Source organism: Vidua chalybeata, chromosome 4, assembly GCF_026979565.1.
Source record: "Vidua chalybeata isolate OUT-0048 chromosome 4, bVidCha1 merged haplotype, whole genome shotgun sequence".
NCBI classification, from domain to species: Eukaryota; Metazoa; Chordata; class Aves; order Passeriformes; family Viduidae; genus Vidua; species Vidua chalybeata.
In genome coordinates this window covers 2,783,762-2,802,873 of record NC_071533.1, presented here as the reverse complement: position 1 = coordinate 2,802,873, position 19,112 = coordinate 2,783,762, and positions in this window count along the sequence as shown.

Below are 19,112 nucleotides of genomic sequence, written 5' to 3'. Positions count from 1 at the left end.
TAGGATGCAGGAAGTGCTCATCTGGGTCAGGTGGTTTGATTCAAGTTCACGTCTCCATATTTCCTTCCTATTCATAAGTAAAATGAGAATTGGCATTAGAACACTGACATGAAAGCTGTCAGAGCAATGAGGGCACCAGGTGCCCATAGTTGCCCTAACCACCCTCTGCCCATTGCTCCAGCAGTCCTGCTTTGGCTCAGGCATTGGCTTCTTCTGTAAGTGCTATGCAGTTTGTTCAGTTTTATTAGTTTATGTCCTGCTGTCCTGACTGTGTTTCTGGGTTGTCTTACTGCTGCAGAATGGCCTGGTGCAGTCTGGGTGCCGCAGTTGCCTTCATGAGGCCTGCTGTGCCCTGGGCCTGCTCTCTGGAAGCAGTGTGGGCTGTGCCCCGTGCCTGGGGGCACAGCCATGCCTGCAGATAGGGAGCTGGACATCCCAGCTCGCCTGCTCCTGCTGCTCCTTTGGGCAGGTATGCTGAGTGCTGACCTGCCACCCATCCCTGGCAAGGGTTAACAGTGGAAGGGCTTCAGTAAAACCCCTGATTTTCAGTAAAACCTACTGTATTTATGCAGCATACTGCAAGCTTAGGTGCAGCTCCAAGTGAGGTTTTTATTGCTCTGTAAATTGTCATCACACTTTGTTGACTGGTACGTCCAACATGAGTCTGTAATCACTCCAGAGGACTTAGCTATCCTATTGCTGCTTGCATATTGAAAGCTTTTTAGTTCCCAGTTCTGTTTGGTGCAATAAATTTTTTTCACTTAGTCCCTTGATTTATTTCATTTAAAGCTGTACACATGATCTTGATGAGTCATGTGATTGAGAAACATGGTGAGAATCAGAGCAGTAGCTGGTGGGTTGTTCTGTTTATTGACAGGCTATATTTCCCTTAGCGTGAGCTATAAACAACAGATGACTTATGGAAAGAAAATTTGTGGGAAATGATGGATAATATCTATGTAAAGATTGTCTGTGACATTCAGAAAACGTGATTTGCACAAATTCTGAAGCTGACACCATAGCAGAGGATTGCAAAACACGTCCATCTGGAAGCTCCCTTATGTTTTTCTAGGCTGAATCTGTGAAGTGGTTTGGCTTAAGTGGTAATACAATCCAGATGTTGGACTACAGGGAGCAAAAGTTTTACTAAGCAGAATAATTCCCCTTCTTTTTTCAGTGATAAATTCACTAGATTCCCCTCACCTTGTGAGAATAGAATGCACTATGCTGAACAGTAGCAGGAAGCTCTGCATCTTACTAAAGGGCTCACTTATACAAGTTGCTGACAGGCACCCAATAATGCCATCAAGCTTTGTTTTTGCCAAGTATTCATGGTATGGGAAAGGGGAAATTTGTATTCATTTTACCTTACAGGCCAAAGTTTCATGAAATCTGGTGTACTGACTAAGCAGGACACAAATTGGGGTGATTTGCTGTGACAGAGCATGCAATCTGTCAGCAGTCAAGTGCTTAAGGGAAGGGGGAAGATTTGGGATTTATTTGCTTGGAGAATATCATATCTAATTGTTAAGGAAGCTCCTTTTTCCCCCAGAGCGGACTAGCTAGCATGATTCTGCATCTGTAAGCTTTCTATAGCACTTGGCTTTTGCTCTAGGTCATTCCATGAGTGCATGCATTCTGCTGATGTTTACACAGTTGTAAGTGCTGTAACCCTGAGTATGTTCAGGAGTGAAACTGGGAGCTGCATCCTGGTGCCTCGATAATCCAGGTAACTGCTTCTTTGACAGTGGATTGCAATTGGTTGTAAGTGGAGCTTGCTATAGAAAATATGGAACTATATAGACCTGCGTTGCTGGAAGGACACTGCTAAAAAGACAGCTGCTGGCAAACATTTAGGGGGATAGGCAGTAAAGCAGCAGGAGTGGAAGGTTTTTTAAATAGTCTGCGACTTGCTGTAGACCTCTTGGTTTCTGTGCAGCTCAGTGCATACTGCCTTTCATGGCTCTTTTATGAGCATTGATATCTTGAATTCTGCAAGCTGAAGTTAATTGACAATACTGGTAGCCAAAGCTATTGCCCCAACAGAGAATGCAGAGAAATCCAAATCACACTCAAGTCGTGGAAAGGATATCCCTGTTGCTCTACAACCAACAAGTTGCCCCAGGAAAATGCAGGCAGTGTGTTAATCTGTCTTCCCAGCCTGTTGTTTACAGATTTCAGCCAGTTTCTAGCCAGTGGTTACTTTTAATCTATTCCCTGTATAGAAGGAAGGATTTTTGTCAAGGTGGAAGCCAGACCATTTTTCAAGAGGCTTATTTTGTTTTATTAAATCTTGTGCAGAGTTAAATACAGGTGGCTTGGTACAAGGAAAGGTAATAATTTCACCCACCTGGTCTGTAGGGAACTTAGTGGAGATGGCTTTTAATGAAACGCATCTGGAAGGATACCATGATTTAATTGAAAGGCTACCCCACCGAGCAAGGCACCTGCTGAAACAGGAGGGTGTGGATTAAGCCCTGCACTGGCCAGTGTGGCCATGACCATGTCATCCTGCGACAGCAGTTTTCTGGCCCAAATGGGTACCTGCCCCAGCAAGTCTTTCCCGGCTCCTGCTGGGAATATTTTCTGGAATGCTGTGAGGGGCTTCCCAGCTGTGTGCCTGCGGGCAGACCTGCCCTTCTATGAGCTCCACATATCTGAAATGAGACTCACTGCTGGTGCCTTGCTGCTCTTTATGTTCAAGAGGAGCTTACAGGACCTGCCAGCAGCACTCTGGGGGCACATCAGAGAAACCTGAGTAACATTAGTGTAATCCTGAGTACCCCAGCTCTGCTGGAAAACCACCAAAAGCAGGAAAACTCTGTTGCCTAGGTGGAGCTGGGAAGATGATGGAAGTTCCCTAAGCAGTCTTTCATTGAGAAAATGGCTAGACAAGCTTCTCCTGCCCTTGTTTCTAAGTAAGTGCTTTGGTTTGACATTGATGTAGGAGTCACAGCAATGCTGATCCCTTTCCTTATCTGGTGTGGTAGGCATGACTTCTGTAACTGACTTCCTATGGTCAACAGTGGGCACATGTTCGTGGCAGCAGCTCTCCTGGGAGAAACTGGAGCCTGGATCTAGGAGTATTGTGGAGCTTGGCAGACAGCTGTTTCTCCCAGTTCAATGTAGTGCCTCGTGTTCCATTCCCAGCATGTTTCTTCTAGGGAGGTGACACCACCTGGTGCCAGCCTGCAAAGCTGCCTCTTTCTCTCCCTGGATACAGCCACCTGCTAAGAGCCTGTGCTAAGAGTAGTGCACTAAATCTCGGGCAGGGAAATTCAGGCATCAAGGACTCGAGTTTCTCTTAGCAGTATTCCCATGGCTGGGTGGCAAGGCTGCACACAGGGTATGGGTTTATGTAGATATGCTGAGTGCCTTCATGAAATCCTGACCAGATTTGGCAACTGGGAGATGAGAAAGCAAGTAGTTCTCTGCTCTGCACCTGGTCTGGTATTTTGTAGAAGGTCATAAGATCACCAGCAAATGGGAGACAACTGTCTCCAAATCCCAGAGATACAAAATCATGCTGGGGGGGGCGGGGGAAAGAAAGTGGGAAAGTGTAGAGGACTTCATGACTTCTTATTGCAGCTGTAATAGATTTTAAAAAAATTAAATAAATCCCCCAAAACCAAACACAAACAAAAAACCAAACAGAAAAGCCCACTATCAAAAACAAAACAAAGCAAACAAAACAAGAAAAAACCCCATAACAAGACAAAACAACAACAAAAACCCCACAACTCTCATGCCCTCCCACCAAAGTAGCAGGTATTTCCCTTTTGTGGTAGCCTGGTAGATTTAGGGGTTTTCTGGAACACATTATTGGAAAGGGCTCCTTTACAGCCTACATCCTTAACTGCTGGAGAAAACAATCAGTGTAGCAGCAACTTAAATAACAGTGAGGCATAAAATCAGAAACAGACCCTCAAGTTTGCTATAAAAAGGGGCAACAAAGAAGCTCTGAAAAACTATCATTATTTCTAGAGAATTTTTGTGAGCATAAACACCCAAGCTGAAGTAGAAGTGACCATACAGAATCTTCAGCTGTGAGAGGACAGGTCCACATGAGAGAAACAAAAACCTGCTCTCATCATCAGCTGGGTCCTGGGGAGCTGCTCTGTGAGCAAGGACAGAATTGTGGGCAGTTTTACTTTATCTCCATGGTCTTTGATTTATGTTGGATAGAGCAATGCATTGCCATTTGCTTGCCAGTTTGTTATGACTTCTACCTGCAGTTTCACAATCTCTCTGTAAGGTTTTCCATCTGTTTTTGCTCTGATCATGATATTGGAACAATCTGGAAACTTGTCTTTAAATGTCCAGCTGGGTCTCCAGGACTGGTGAAATGTGACTGGCACTTCCTAGCATGAAGCAAACACATAAGCAAGCAGAAGCAAAATGTCATACTCAGGTATCAGTGGATTTATTGGAGAAGAATCCAAGCTCTAGGCAGTTTGCTGGCAAAACTCAGCTAGAAAATTGGGATTGGAGGAAGCTTTACCATTTCAGTGGCTCGAAAGTTGTCACATTTTGTTAATGCCATACAGCTGCTGTACGGCTGGTAGAGCTTTCAAAGATACTTTTACCTTGCAGGCAGCCACAGACTGTATTTGGCAGAGCCAGCCTCTGATAATATTTAAGCACAGACCACAGCATGTGGCAAAAGAACTGTTAGCAACTGCCTGAAGAAACCCATTAAAATAAGCAGCTGTTTATTCTGATGCTTAATGAGACAGCACTTAGAGTGTTGCAATTTTACACTTACTGAAACATTTAAGAGCTCTTCAAGGCAAATGACAGTAAACTGGGGTAATGTAAGTCTTGTGTTTATTTAAAGCTTGCCTTCAGGTACCTCCTTAGAGCTTCTCAGCACTGGGGCCATGTAGAGCTCAGAAGTGTGAGACTGCCCCAGAGGGAGAACAAGTGGAACACAAGACAGTAAAGTTTGGGGGGGTATCTCTGTCAGGTACTGGAACAACAGCTGTTGTTCTAAACATCAAGTTTTGCTGCTGTTAACCTGGTACCCCTCGGTTTTTGGATTTTTTTTGACCTAAAAATTGATGTGTGGAGGTAGAGATCCTTGCTTAAAAAAAACCCAACAAAGTTCTTGGGTTTGGGGGATGAGAGCTGGGTAGAAGATGATTGTAATTAGTTCAATGGAATTGGTAAAAATGAAAGATGGTGCTCTAGAATGAACCTGCTCAGACTCACCTATTGGAGGGTGGGTGGTTTTTTTTTGTTTTGTTTATTTGATTGTTAGGGTTTTTTTGTTTTGACTGTTTGTTTGTGTAGGGTTTTTTGGTTGTTTTTTGGGTTTTGTTTTGGTGGTTTTTTTTTTTTCTAATTTACTAAAGGACTAAATTTTTAGGAAGCTTGCTAGAGTTAATTGCTTGTTAGAAACTTAATGTCAGTGACCCCTGTTATGGTTTGATTGGCAGTGGTTTAAACAGATCCTAGCAAAATGAAGCAGTGCTTTAATTGTGGCTGATGCTTTTAAGTTTAAATGAAGCTTTGTTTCCTAAGGTCATTATGGTACCAAGTGCAATTTCTTTTCTAAGGAAGTCAGGTCCAGGGATATTTTAGATTACCCTGAAAAGATTCTCATTTAGACTACAGGAATGAAAACACATATCTGCCAAAGGGTTTGCCCCAGGCTACCTGAATTTAGCTTCATTATCTTAGCAGAGCCAGCTTCCTTAAGGAAACATGACTCATGATGGAGAGTTTCATTGGAGGATATATGTAGCTAACATAAAAGCTGCTTATGTACATATGTACATATATTTGTAGAATATCCAAATAAATCCTGATGTGAGGGTACAGCACTTGGAATAAATTGCAGTGATGCCAAACTCTTGAGTGAAGAAGGAGACTTGGAAGATCCCAGAGGATACTTCATCAGTGTATGAAGTGGGTCTGCAGCATCTGTGTATACGTGGGGACTACATCACTCTGTCTTGATCACAACAGTCAGTGAGCCAAGGCTGGAAACCAGCACCATTCTGAGCAGTTAATGGGAACATGAAAAGGAGTGAGGTGTAGGACACAGCCACAACAGATACCTGATCTTGCTGCTTCTTGAGGCCTCAGGTTAGCACCACTTGAGAGAACCCAGGCAGTGCGTGAGCTGTGACCATGACAGTGATGGCACTTGAGTACTTCTGAAGGGAAGGGTTGCATCCAGTGAAAATTTTGTATTGAGAGGCATCTTTTGGTCAGAATAGTGTGTTTTGAGCAGTGTTTTCATGAGCTGTGGTGGTGCCCAGCACAAATCCTGTTGCCTAGCCAGAGGTTTAGCCAGCATCTGGTCTGTAACGCTCTGTGTTGACACCACTGTGTTAGAACTGTGCTGCAATCCAGGGTGTCTTTGAGAATGAGGGGAAAAAAGCCTTGGCTGTGGGATTTGAGACCGGGCATCCAGTCTTTTCTCAGCAAAGGTGAAGAAGAGACCTATGCCATTCTATGGCGCATAGTAACTGTGAATTCAGAAGCACTCAGCTGGGGCAAATGTGCTCTGGAGCAATTATTTCAGTTTGCAGTTGTATTAAGGGCTTCCTTAAAGAAACTGATGTGGTGTCATCCATGTCATAAGTAATGGTCAAAATTTTAGGACTTAATATGAAAGGGTTTGAAATCTTCAAAAACTCAGACAGTGATGCCACAACAGTGTTCCTGCCTTTATCAGCTCATCTCTAGATTCAACACGTCACAAGAAGGTGTGCAGAAACATCTCAACAAAAATTTCACAAAGCAGTCTGAGTAAAAGTGTGCTTCATTTCAGATGTGCACCAGCACCACTCCCGCTGGCCTCTGTAGTGGGTTGGACAGAAGCTAACATTCCTTCTGGGAACGTGCTGATACCTGCTCAGGATGAAGCTGATACACCTAACTTACTGCCTGAAGTAAAAAATACTACCCAGAGTAATTACTCCAACAAATGTGTCAGAAATAGATACTTGGAAATAATAATTTTGTTACTTTAAACATTCTGTCACTCCCCCCAGAATTTTCCTAGCAAGGTAGGCCAGCCCAGGCTAGCCAGCCCCCTGCTGTATTGAACAGCAGCATAAGAAGAAGTGACAGCCACCGTTCCCTCCCACATTGTTCAGTATAGCAACACACCCAACGTGAGCTGGGAATATATATATTCACTGGATAATGTCTGTATCGCATTAACAGGCTTTGACACTAATGCTAATGCTTCCCTAGAAGAAACATGACAAGTAGGCTGGTTCAATGTGCATTTAGCACTGAAAGATTTCTAGCACACACAGTGAGACTTTTGTTGGTGCCCGACAGCTTTGGCTATCTCAAATCTCTGCTCAATCACAGGGGTGGAGCAGCTAGCAGTGCTGCCTTCCGTCCCTTGGCTGTACTGGGGTCCAGGTGCAGAGACCGATTCTTTGTGTACAAGCACGGACATTTAATCCTCAGGCCTGTTTCCTTCGGGCTCAGACGCTGCAGAGGAGCGCAGAAACGGGGGACTCTGGCTTTGCCGGGCTGTTGAATGGGACAACAAAGCCAACACTCCTGACGCTGCAGAGCTTGCGGGAGTTTGGAGCGGGGAAAGTTGTTGCCGTCTCGTACGTGGCAACCCGACCTAATGACCGAAACTTAGCATCACCGAGATGAAGCGGCGAGAGCACCGGTTTTAATAGCAGCAAAACCCGCCCGAGCCGGGGTGTCTCGGAGCGATGGCGCTTCGGGAGGGAGGGCGCGCTGCAGCCGGACGGACCCCTCCCACTGGGCGCAGGTGCTCGACAGCGAGCCGACAGCGAAGAACGGGAGCCGGCAGCGAAGGAAGGGAGCCGGCAGCGAAGAACGAGAGCCGGCACGGAAGGAAAGGGGTGAGCCGGAGACGGACACTTGTCCTTGGGCGGCGAAGCGGGGCTGCACGGAGCAGGGATCGCTGGGGACAGCGACTCCCCGGCCGCGGCGTGCGCAGGACTCGCGTGGCCAGCGGGACGGTCCTGCCGCGCTCCGGGGACTGAAATAAAGCTCAGGCTGGGGTCAGCAGGGAGCTCTTTTGTTGGTGCACCTTTGTGTTTTCAGAGCCTGGGGGAGCTGATGCAGACCTGGCTGATAGCTTACGGCACGCCCGGCCAGAAGATGCTTCTCAGCTCTCTGGCAGACTGGGAGAGGGGGAAACACAGACACCGCCCGCGGCCACTGGGCCTTGGCAGCTCCTTCCCAGCCTGTGCTTTCTGACTGCCAGAGATTTTAGGGACTGTCAGAGGATGGTCAGAGAAACAGAGATTTCCTGTGACTGGGTTCAACACACCACCTTGGAAAGACGAAAAAAACACCCTGGTTTCAGGAAACTGTGTCCAATTTCATATCGAGGTTTTTTAACATCAACAACAGCTTCTTGCCAACAAGTTCATAATATCCCTCAGCACTACATCCATCAGCCCAAACTGTTCCACAGCTGCAGCTGTCATTAGAAGAGTGGATTTCTGTTTTGTAGTGCCCGTGGTGAGTGGTGAGGAGGCTGGTGCTCCAGCTGATGCCCAGGCACAGGCCTCATTACCTATGGCAGGGATGTGGCAGGGATGTGTGCCTGCTTCCTGCGTCCAGCTGGACTCTGGGGCTGAGCCAGGGAGAAACACTCAGGTCTCAGCTACACAGAATACTAAAGCCTTATGTCCATAGCTGGAATTAAAGCACTTGCACAGTCCAGGACTGACTGGCTGTCCCTCAATCACATGACTGAGTTTCCTTTCTTTTTGAAGGGCCGGAATTGTGATATGTTCTCTCCTGTTTCTGATTTCTTTCCAGGCTGTGGAGATGCACATACAACCCCTGGCACATCCCCGCCGAGTTCCTTTCTGCTGCACTGGCTGGGAAGCTATCCAACAGAGCCACGGGTGCTCAGGCAGCTGATGAGTGGCTGTGACCTTCCTGGAGATGTGCGGGGCACACAGTCCTTCACAGAGGTAAAGGAGACTTTTTCCCTTTGGCTCTGAGCTTCCACTCTCAGTTGTTGCAGTGTACCATGGGCAGCTGCTGTGGACAGCAGGGCTTTGTCAGCCACGTTTGTATCTCTGTCTGTGGCACCGCCACTGCCAGGACAAACCCCGCTCCCTCCCATGACCGGGGCAGGAGTTGACACACACAGACTTCCCACTTGCTCCCCATTTCCCATGTGAGTGCCCACTCTTCCTTATCTCCTGGAGAAACAGATTGCTCTGGATTACTTCCATTTTTTTTCCAGAGAAACTTTGATCCTCCAGGAGGAAGGTGAAGGTTTTGCCCAGCTCATAACTGTTGCCTGCTGGGGCCTGGCTTCCCACATCTTCACAATGCCAAGTGCCCTGCCTGCCCCTCTCTCCAGGTGCCCGCTGCAGAAGGCTCCTTACAGGCGGCCCTGGCACACCGCCCTCCCTGTGAACCTGGGGAAGCTGGCACAGCCCGGGACACTGTGATGAGGGAAACTGTCTTGTCACTTTGGTCTGTGCCTGCCAGCAGATTTGGGGTTTCCTCCAGCCGTTTTTTATTTCGGTTTGGGTTTGTCTGTTTGCTTGTATTTCTAGGTTTGCTAGTGTTAGCTTGATGATTGCTTTGGTTTCTGTTGCAGTTTCTGCAGTGCAGGCCCCTAGGGGATCCCCATTCTGGGAATTTAGGGGAGGAGGTCCATCCTGGTGTCCCCAGACATGCTGTGGTCAAGCTCCCTCACCCCCGGGGCGTGACTGAGGCTTTGCCTGGGGTAATTCTTGTCCCCACAAGATATAACCACTCCGGTGTGGTGGTTCTTGCTCCTGGCACCCGATGACCATCTCAGGGGGACACTTCCTCATGAGGCTTTTTCCAAGGCTTGTGCCCGGCTGGTGCTCCATTCCCGGGGCAGCAGGGAAGAGCAGTGATGCCTCTCATAGGGAATTGTGAGTGAACCGAGCACAGCAGAACCGAACCGAATTCAGCCGAACCGAGCTTGGCCGAACCCGGCAAGTGGCACCGAGCTCGGCCGAACCCGGCCTGCTGCTCTCGTGCCCATTAATTAGTGCGTCTGCAGTCACTGCCTAATGAGCTCCTGCCCGACCCCGCGCTCCCGTTCGTGTCCGTGCGCTGGCCGGGCCGCCCGCGGGCCGCGGCAGCAGGAGAGCCCCGGGCTGCGCGTGTTCAACGTGAGGCGGCGCCGCTTTCCCGCGCGGCGCCTCGGCCCCGCCCGCGCCGCCCTCAGGGAGCCGAGCCGAGCCGAGCCGAGCCGAGCCTGAGTCGAGCTCGGCCGAACGCAGCGAGCGGCTCCGAGTTCAGCCGAACCGAGACCGGTTCCGCCGAACCTAGACGAAGTGAGCTGAACCTAGCAGAATCTAACCGAAAACAAAGCTTACGGGTCAGGGATGGTTTGTTTAAGTTAAGTTAAGGAATATAGCAAAGAGAGGGACATGAGAGAATTGGATTTACTGGAGGGTAAAGAGGAGCCAAGGCAGGTTTGGGGTATGAAGTTCAGCGGGCTGAGAGCACAGGAAAGGGAAGAGGGAAACAGAGGCAGGGAATTCAACAGGGAAAATGCTTTGGTCTAAAAGCCCATCATCAGACGCGCTCATTAATAGTCACGAGAGCAGGAGGCTGGGTTCGGCTGAACTCGAATCGGTTCGGCCGAGCTCGATTCGGTTCGGTCCGTTCGGCCGAGCAGGGCTCGATTCGGCTCAGCTTCGGACCACGAACTGGTCTCGTGTGAAATGCGACTCGGCCACCCCCTCTCCACGCCGGGCAGCTCTGACAGCAGCAGCCGTTCGGGAACGGGGAAGAGCCGGGATCGCTTCTCACCGGGAATGATCGGGGACCAAACCTGGCTGTCAGTGTGGGGTGACACGGGTCCCATTCCGGGAGCGGGCAGGGCCCTACAGGGACACGGGGGGTGGCAGGGGCTGTTTCACTCTGCCCGCGCAGTGTCGGGCCCGTCACAGGCACATGTGCCACGGGCAGCGAGCAGCAAGGAGCCGCCTGCAGCGGGGTGCAGGCGGGGCCGCGCCCGGCGTTTGAGCAGTGCAGCGAGCGCCAGAGCGATCCGGCACCGCTGGAACTCGGGAAGCGCCGCTGCGGGGCCGCAGCACCGGCTCGGCTCCGGCAGGGTGCGCGCTGGGGGCTCCCCGCAGTACCGGCGTGAGTCCCGCAGGGGGCGCCTCGGCGGGAGCCGCGCCGCGGGCGCGGGGGCGGAGCGCCGGGAAAGAGGCCCCGCCCGGGGCCTGCGCCGTGCGCGCCCCGCGGTCCTTTCTGGGGGGCCGGCAGGGCCCTGACGGGAGCTGCGGTTTAGCGGGGCCTCGGGAGAGACGGGCGCGGTCCTCGCGGCGGGGACTGGGCTGTAACGGGGAGCCGGACTCTGCCCGGCCGCGTGGTCGGGACTGGCTGCTGCTTGGGGCAAAGGGGCCGGGGTCCCCCGCCCTTCCAGGCTGCGCTGTGCGCGTGGAGAGGCCTTTGGATGTGTGCGGGGATGGACGAGGCGTTCCGGAGCTGGGATCCGAGGTGAGTACCTGTGCTCTCCCACCTCGGGGCTATCCCGGCCTGCGGTTCTCAGCCGGGGGCCAGGAGCAGCCGTGCCGAGGCTGTGCCGGGAGCTCAGGGCTGCCCCCGGCCTGGGGCCTCTCCCGCAGCAAAGTGTGACACGGTAGAGAAGGGAGCGAGGCGGTGCTCTGGAACTTGGAACCTACGCAAGTGTTTTCCATATTCGCAGAGATTCAGCTGCGGGGAAGCTGCAGAGAAGGCTGCCGGGCACTGCTCCCCAAAATGGGCCTCCCCCGACTGGGGTCTCGCAGAGGATGGGGCAATTGCAGCCACCGGGTCATTCCTGTGAAATTCGGTAAGTGTGGGGAAGGGTTTCCTGACTGTCCCTGTCTCCAAGCCAGCTGTGCCTTGTCCAGAGGCCCTGCCTGGGCAGCCCGGCTCGTCACGGCTGGGTCCCTGCTCCCAGGCTCGCCGGAGGGAGGCAGAGCCACCACAGTGCGGGTCAGGCTGGAGGGGGCAGGTGGGGCCTGCAGCCACGGCAGGGGGAAGGAGAGGAGGCAAAGCCTCTACAGCAGCCCTGGGCCCAGCCTGCCCAGCAGACGCCTCTGAGAGGCACCGGGGGCTCTTGTTTGCCCAGAAAACTGCAGCTCTCAGGGGGGGTGACCCGGCCCCTGCAGCACTGCAAGAAAAGGGGCAGGTAAGGGCCCACAGGGGTCGGCTGCAGTCCTTAGAAGCAGGGTCTGCTTTCACCAGTGCGTTTTGCTGCCTGCAGGGACCTGTGCTGTGGATTGGGAGCTCCTGCTGGGGCAAGAGCTTTGTCTTCCAAGAGGCAAAGCTGCAGCCTCTTTCTCACTAGGGACTGTCTCCATGCAGGAAACAGCACAGGGGACTGGCTGAGGGGCTCAGCCTTGGACACGGCCCCAACAGGAGCAGCCCTGGGCACACTGGCACGGGAGGATGAGCCCAGGTGAGGAGCACGGCCCCAGCATGGCACCAAGAGAGGCTGACATGGGAGGATGGGCCCAGGTGAGTGCTCTGACCCAGGCAGCTCTGGGGAAGGTGGCAGGATAAGGTAGGAGTGCCCCAGAGGCACATGACCTGAGGAAGTTGTGCCAGGCTATGGCTGAGGAGAACATGCTGTGCTGGTGGCTTCTGGTGCTGGCCCTGCTGCAGGCTGCTTTGGGGCTGGCAGCAGGCTGCAGCAGGGCCATGGTCGTGGCTGTGGCCTGCCTCTGCATTGTGCTTGGTTGTTCCTTGGGAAGAAAATGGTTGTGCTTGTGGTTTCTGGTTGTGTGGCCTATCCTGTTGTGGTGTGGTTTGGGGCTGCACTGGCAGTGCTCCTAGACAGGGCCCTGGCTGCAGGGGGGTCAGGACAGGAACTCGGGCTGGGATTCAGCTGTGCCCGTTGCTGTGAAGGGAGCTGAGAGCAGGTGCTGCACCACAGCTGCCCGAGGGTGGCTTCTCCCCACACCATCAGCAGCCACCCAGTGCTGCTGCTGGTTTGGCTTCTGGTCAGAGATGGGCTGGGACAATCCTGCCCTATTTCCCCTCCCAGGGGCCTTCTCATTGTTCTGGGCCCTTTGTGGCCTGTTTTGTTTGATTCTCCCAAGTGTTGGGCTTGGCTGAGCGTTTGGTGGCTGGTTCCCACAGTGCCCCTCACTGAGCAGAGGGCCTGCAGCAATCTGTGCCTCCTCCTCTGCTCTTCTGGGCAGAAACGTGCATTTTTTGGGCTGAGCCCTGAGCTCTCCCATTGTAATTTCTCCCTCCCCTCCCCATCCTCAGTGTGCAGCGCTGGGCAGTCTGTGCCCAAAGCGGGGGGCAGCAGGGAGGGAAGGGCTGCCCCTGCCTGGGAGGGGGCAGGCATCTCCTGTGGGTTTTGTGGGGCCGTGCTGTGCACCCTGGGATGCTGACTGACCCCCTTTTTGCAGAGACAGAAGACACGCTGCTGCACCACGTCCCCAGGAGAGCCCCTGCCTCGCTTCTGCTCTCAGCAATGGGACTGGGAGACACCTCCACACAGAGAGTGGGCCTGGCTTCACTGCCTGGTGGAAGAGGCTGGGCTTCCTGCTGCTCAGAGCTCCTGATTAGGGACATCCACGCCTGCACCTGGCTAGGAATCCGGGGTGCACTGATTCCAGATCCAACCTCGAGACGTTTGTGCTGCAGCTGCAGGTGAGCTCAGCTCTCCCTCAGGGACACCTATGCCTGTTACAGTTCCAGCTGATGCACACTCTGGGCAAGAGCTCTTCCTGGTGCTCCCAGCTCCTGCTGATGGACCCCTGCTGACTTATTGCTCAGGATATTTGAGGACCCAGGTGATTTCTGTTCCTTCTGCTTGTTTCACTTGCAGGTGTTACCCAGTCCAGCTTGCTGAACCTCCAGCTCTGGCTGTGGCGTGTTCTTCATGCCAGCTCTGGCTCTGAGATGCTGCAGTTGATGGCTGCTCCAGTTCCTTCCAGCTCTGGCTTAGTAACTGCAGCTTTTTGTTACAAGCAAATTTAAAGCTCCAGCTAATTGCAGTTACCTGGGCTTTTGCCAGGTAAGTTGTAAATCACTCACTGTCATCAATTGCACATAACTATTAACTGTCATGAAGTTATTGTTTAAATAGAAGTCATAACTTTTGTAGTGGTTGCACACAATAAACAGACGTGGAAAAGGGGCTGGAAAGTGCTTTTCTTTCCTGAGACTATCTCAGACCCTTGAAACAGCCTGGGGCATGCCAGCATCCCTACGTTTGGGGACCAAGGCAACAGGACCCTCTCCTCCAGAGTGGGTCCTCATCCCCAGCCCTCACACCCAAAGGCCCACCCCCAGCCTCTGTTCTGGGGGCTGAAAACAGCTGAGCTGCTGTTTCCAAGTCTCTGGGAAGTGGCACTTGAGTCATTTTTCTGAGTCCCAGAAACACTGGACTAGACCTGCATTTTCAAGAAAAGAAAATGCAGGACTTGGTGTTTTTCTGAGTTTCAGAAAGGCATTGCCCACCCTCTGCTTCTGAGCCCCAAAAGCACTGGGTGGGATAGGAATGACTGCTGCCAGTAAGGAATTTCTATATAAATGCAGCTCCTTTTCTTCTCTTAATGCTGCTTTACACACCAGCCCCTGCACTGGCTGTAGGGCAGAACTAGCTAGCACCTAATATGACAACACCAAACTCTTCCCCATAACCCTGATTTTTCTGCCCTTTCCAGGATTTACCCAACAGCTGTAAATGTGCTCATGCAATGTCCCTTTGCAGGGAGAAGGGAACAAAACAAGTCCTGAGGGTTACCTTGCTCCATGGCCAAAGTTCTGGAGAGTGGCAGGGGGCATTTCCTGCAGGTGAGTGTTGTCAGGTCAAAATAATGGTGGCTGCTGAGGCCAGGGCTGCTTTTCTGGCCCAGAGGCCTCAGTGTCTCCCTCTCGCTGCCAGCAATGTTCCTTGGTGTTCCCTCTGTGTGTCCCAGCTGGCTGGGAGCGCAGGGCAGGAGGTGGCCAGAAACCCCTGGAAGGGAAGCAGCAGCTCTCATCCTTGGGATCTGCAGGGGAGAAGCTGTGCCTGCACCGTGGCTCCTCAGCCAGGGGCTGCTCTGACCAGGCATGGGGAGATGCTTCAGCCTGGACAGAGGCCACCAACAGCCCAGGAGCCCAAGGAGCAGCTGGCATTACCTGGGAATGGCAGCAAGGGCCGTTTGCAGTGTGGCTCAGACAGCAATTCCTGGTTCAGAGATCCTACACAGCTGCCAGCTATGTCCTGGCCACCCTGAATCCCTTCCCTCCTCTCCAGCTTGAGGCCATCCTCCATCAGCAACATTAAAGCCAAGGCAATCTTCCCTCACAGATATTAAATCCCAAGCAATAGCCCTTGGAGATACCTTAAAGTCAGCGGTTAGAGTGGGATGAAGTTTGGAGTTTTCCAGGGAGCCAGCTGGAAGTCCAGAAGTGATGGAAAGCTTTCACAGGCGGGTCCCACTGGAGGTGGGGATGTGCATCCCTTTCCTGAGGGAAAAGAACATGTAGAGGCTACTGCTGAGGCTCAGAAAGGAGCTGAGCTTCTGCAGGGAGAGATGTCCTCCCATGGGCACAGGGGCTGCCTCAGCACAGGCCAGAAGTGCATCCAGCCACCGCCTTCTCCTACTTTAAAACATCAACTGGAGCCTGAGCTGAGGGGTGGGTGAGAATCAGCTGAATTCCAGGCAACTCTGTCAAGTGATCCCAGGGACATCATTGGTGTGAGGGTTATAAATAGCTATTTCCATGGAATACAAACCTGTCCTCATCCCAGTGCTGCTGAGCTTCCTTGGAAGCTCTGCCAGTTCCTGACACAGCTGGTGTCCAAGGCAGCAGCTCTGCATGGGAGTATCCACGCTCCATGAGGCACTGTGAGGTTACTGCAGCAGGAACTGAGCAGGGAATTCAGGGCTATGGGTATAATTCATCCGAACTAACAAAGCTGACAGAGAACCCCAAATCTGGGCACCACAAAGAGGACAATCTTTGTCCTGCCCTGTCAGCTCAAGCTCCTGGGCTGGAAAGTTTTGGGAATTAAATTATACAAATTGGAATTATACAAATCATAGCAAGTGGCATCACCCAGAGAGACAATCCAGGTCTCAGACAATTCCTCCACAATCCAGTCTGGGGGAAAACACCCTGTGCCTGCCAGGAGTTCTGACTCTACTTTTCCTACCAGCTCCTGAGCAGTGTCAGGGCTACCATGAGGGCTTTAAAATCCAAATAAACCCCATATCCCACAGAGTGAATAATCCAAATAAAGAAATGCATTGTTGTCATCAAAAGCTCAAAACTATGTTGAGTTCCATGACAGCAAGGTAATGGATTCCCAGGAATCTCATTAATGCTCTTGGTTTCATTTTTATGTATTTTTAATCCCTCAGTGGGCAGCCTGTAAAACTTATCGTGGCATTTAGAGGTTGAGCAGGGCTGGCTTTGGATTGACCTTCACCTCTGGCCCTAGTCTGTGCAAACACAACTTGTGCCAAGGTGGGTGAACTCATCACCTCAGCTTTTCCCTCCAAAATATCCCTACTTATTTCACTGGAGACTAACTCACATTTTGCCCCAAACCATCCACTCCTCACCTCCATTTGGCCTCCAAGTGTCCGTTCTGTTCCTCACAGGTGCCCTGGTGACACCACGGTGGTTCCTTTGCCCACAGGGAGGTCCCTTTGCCTTTCTCCAGCCTGAGGCCGCTCCTCTGCTCGCTCTCTCCAGTCTCATCCCACAGGAATCCTCTTCTCCCTTCCCTGCCAGCTGCTGCCAAGGAAGGAGGACACAGTGAGTCCCAAGGGATGACCCCTCAGTCCTGGAGAGCCCTGGCTGCAGTCCTGAAGTTCGGTTATTCCAATTCTGTTTTGGTAGTGTCACTTTGAGGACATACCAAAATCCACAGCAATACTTAAAAAAATGAAAAGCAACTTTCCTCCCCCATACCACTTTCAATTTTGCAGTTTCAGGGTCCTCTTAAGAACATGTTAAAGGAAAGAAGAAGAAAAGCCCAAGACTTAACTATCAGCTAGTGTACCAGCCACCTGTTTGCCATAGATCTTCATTACACCTGATGGCTTTTCTAAGAAAATTTCAGTTCAACCTTATAATAATCACCTATCAACACTAACTATTAACCCCGAAGTCCAGTGCATCACCTGTGTGCTACCTCAGGAAGTTCAGTCAGTCTGAACCTGTTTTGGGCCCAAGAGCTGACTTTAATCCCTGCTAGCTGAACTATCCAGCTGTAGGATCAATGTTCAAAATAAACAGTGGATCCTGAAGGGCAGAGTTTGTAACCCTCTGTAAAACCTCAGGGGAGAGCCGGGCTCAAAAGGTAGCCCTTGGTGCCTCCAGCAGCTGCTGCTGGAAATGCTGGCAGGACTTGGTAGAGATGGGATCAAACCTTCACACAGCTCTGTCCTGTGGGACCGAGGGTGTCAAAGACTGATGGAAATAAAACAAACACTTGATTTAAATGCACACTGATGAGACTGAAAGGCCTACCCCAGAACTGTTCCCTGCCCAGCACAGGAGCTGTAAGTGCTGTTGCAGGGCACAAGGTCTGAAGGAACACTGCAGCCATGACATTAAAGCCAGCAACAACAATTACCAAGCAGAAAGAGACCCTCGCCCGGTCCAACAACTGAACCTCTGTGGCTCATCCTCACAGCATGACCCTGCTCCAGGGAGGAATCTCCACACAGCTCCCGAGACCTAGGGTCAGACACTGCCCTATCAGCAGAAGACAAGGAGTTAATGAAGCTTTTGGGACACATTCTGTCCCCAGAGTGGTTTGACAAAACATCCATCAATGTGGATCTTTATTAAAGACAGCTTGTACCTATGCTTACAACAGACTTACATATGTTATTTCCTCAAAGTCTCTGTTTTAAAATATTTTGATATTAAAAGTGTTTAAACAAGATTTAACATGAGCTCTGCACCCTGCCACGCTCCAAGCCCTCAGGAAGAGCTGGATATCCTCACAGTCATCCAAGCTGAGGCAGCTCTCATGCAGGGAGGGAGCTGCTGCAGCATTTAAAATACTTAAAAACCACCCCTGCCTTGAGGGTGTCCAGACCTGGGAGGTGACTTGGTGCCAGCACAGCATTAGATATGGGACATCAGGAGACTGACCAGACAACATCCACTGCAGACTCTCCATTCTCAGCACTCCAGCTGCAGTATTCTCATTTCTCAGACCCTCAGTTCTGTTTCCAGATGCAAATCCCCAAAATCTCACTGGTCCCAACCACTGTTCCTATCTCTCCCCACCCTCTTGCTCCACCTTTTACCCCTTTTATAGCCAGGACCCCACCCAGGACACAAAAGGAGGTTCTCAGGTGCCTCCTGAGATCCAAATCATTCCACGTGGGTCAGGAAATAAATACAAATAAACTTTTCCCTTCTGGGATAACAAAATCTCTTTGTCACCAGCTCCTGTTTCCTAAGGCAAAACACCCGGATCAGGTGGGGTCAGGAGGACAACATCAAGTCCAAAACCAAACAAAACCTGTTTTCCCATCAGTTTCCATCAGGACTGTTCTGTTTTTCCCACTGACCCTCAGCTGTAGCCACAGGAGCAGCTTCTCTCTGTGACCCATGGGGGTGGGCACAGGGACACCCATCCCGCTGCCTCCCAGAAAACAGAGCTCAGCCCACCCCAGTACTGTAAATAACAAATATAGTTATTGCCTTTGGCATTTATGTATTAGCTCTGGCAAGTTATTACTGACCACAAGAATGCTGAGAGAGTACAATTTGTAATTACTGCTCTTGATCAAGCATAATCTGTCAGTTTATGTATGCACCGTATAGCTTCTATGAACAGTAGTGTCATATATACCATCCTACACCGTAGCACAATAAGAGACTAACGTTAAAATGCTTTTTACACGTAACTAACTCAGAAAATGGTGTAAAATAATTAGGTGATTTCCCACATTCGGGGACTGTCTTATCTGAAACACAAGATAACAAAAATAGAAACCAGAGCACCGAAAAGAAGAATTTATTGACCCTCGTTATCGGGGAGTGAAAATACAGCAGGATGGCATCACAGGAAGAAATAAAATGCATTGGTTTAATCTACAAGGTGGCACGAAGACAAGCCAAACCAAGCAAAAGAACATCTAAACTCAAAGGAATCTTTGGAATATGTATAAATTCTTATGAAT